We start from the raw sequence: 1,943 nt of genomic DNA, 5'->3' as shown, positions 1-1,943 counted from the left end.
AAGTGTCCTAGTGTGTGCAAGAAGAGAGTCCGAAAAAAGTCCTCCCCTGAACGGGTCACCCTCTCTCTTTTATAGACCAAGGGAGAGGGGGTTACAAGATGCGTGGAGCGAGCCTAGCAGTTTGACCCTATCTACTCTACTATAGAAGGTGTAGTTGTCATTCCTTGACCCTATAGCGACGTCGCATGTACATCGTGGATGGTCAAGGTTGTCTGCTTGTCGTGGCCGGTTAAGGCCGCCGTCAGTCGTAGCGCACATCGCTCATGCGTGAACCCATAGTGGCGCACCAGTACAATCAGTGTGACACATGTTGTGGGTTACGTGTGTGCCATCTCACATGCGTAACAACTCTGTGACTCCACCAACTCCTTGACCAATCACAACGGGCGCGTCTAGTGTCCTAGCTAGAGACTACCTAGGGCTTATGACACGTGAAGCACCTAAACCCAACTGTAGTCAGCGGAGCGGTTAGGCATAAAAGGCCACCTAGAGGGCCTCTGGGTCCCAAAGACGCCTCTAAACACATGGCGTTGTCGGACTCAGTCGGTGACAGGGCCCGCTAGAGACACGTGGAAACTACCGGAGCCTGTCAACGACATGTGTCAAAGATGTCCGCGGGATGGAATCTTGATGTGAGTGACATGCCTACCATTTCTACCATTTCGATCGTATATGAGGCATGCAGTATTTCATATCATAAGTTACAAGATTTCGTGTTTTTACCAATTAAAAACAAATTTGTGCGTAAAATTTGAAGGCTATGTTTTCCAGTAATAACTAATAAGAACTAATTAAGAAGTCCCAAGTTATTAAAATAATCCTGCTAATTAGTAGTAACAAATTGGCAGCCCTGAACGTGGGATGCAAGAGCCGGCCGAGCTCCTCGTCGACGGCGTCCAGCGGCCCGCCAGTGTCGTTCCGGACCCACCGCACGGTGGTGGTGTTGAATGACTTGTGCTCGAACCCGTAAAGGTTGAGTATCTGGTCGTCGCCGAAGTTGAGAGCACGCTCCATTGAGCGCCGGCACCAAACCGCATCGTAGATTGAGTCGTTCCTGCCGCACGGCTTGCACCCCATGAAGTGCGTCGTGAGCGGCCTTTGTTCGCTGCCGGGCACCGGCGGGGTCGTCGAATCCCGCCGCATCTCCTCGAACTTGTCCGCTATGTAAGCCAAGAAGCCGCTCAGGCGGTAGGAGCTCTCGAGGAACGTCTTGCCGCCCCACCTGCCGCGCTATGTCACAAGCAGGTAGACGAGCGCCGACTGGTCGTAGGCCTCGTACGGCTGCCGTGTTGGCGCTGTAGCTCGACGACGATGCTTGCCAACACAATCTCGAGCAGCAACGTCGGCGCGTGGTCACCACCAGAGAAGAGAAGAAATAGAGGTTAGTGGAGAATTGGTCTTTTGTCTGCTAACTGGCGCAGCGCATTTTCTGGTTTCCATTGCACAAATATATTGACTCCATGCAGATTCCCCGCCATAGTAGCTGTTGCACGACATGCCTATTTTCCTGTCATCGTGTGCGACATGCACGACGAGCGCCATGACGGGGAGGCTAAAGACGTGGTCACGGCGTGCGTTGAGCAGTCTTCAACAGCACCCGCGAATCTACGCTAAATACATGGAAAACTAGCAAACTAAACCAACAGCTAATGCACATATATGCAAGCTAATGCACATATATGCAGGCTAAAGTACTTGACATGATTATTACAGGATGCTTATGCAACAATCACCCCTAATCTTGTCAACCTTGAACTCTGATGAACCCCAGCTGTCTTCTCATTTCAGTGAAGCTAATCCTCCCAAGTGGCTTGGTAAGGATGTCGGCGAGCTGTTCATCGGTACTCACATGATTCACATCCACCACTCCATTGCCAACACATTCTCTGATGTAGTGATATCTAGTATCAATATGTTTGCTTCTTTCATGGTACACAGGGTTT

General features: G+C 50.8%; 1 pseudogene; it reads right to left on the bottom strand.

Moving 5' to 3' along the window:
- Positions 1–750: 750 nt before the first annotated feature.
- Positions 751–1,542, bottom strand: LOC109942642 (probable glycosyltransferase 4; annotated as a pseudogene).
- Between the last annotated feature and the right edge of the window lie 401 nt (positions 1,543–1,943).

This window comes from Zea mays, chromosome 9, assembly GCF_902167145.1.
Source record: "Zea mays cultivar B73 chromosome 9, Zm-B73-REFERENCE-NAM-5.0, whole genome shotgun sequence".
In the NCBI taxonomy this organism is placed as follows: Eukaryota; Viridiplantae; Streptophyta; class Magnoliopsida; order Poales; family Poaceae; genus Zea; species Zea mays.
Note: the sequence above shows the minus strand (reverse complement) of the source record. Positions and strands in the feature narration are given on the sequence as shown.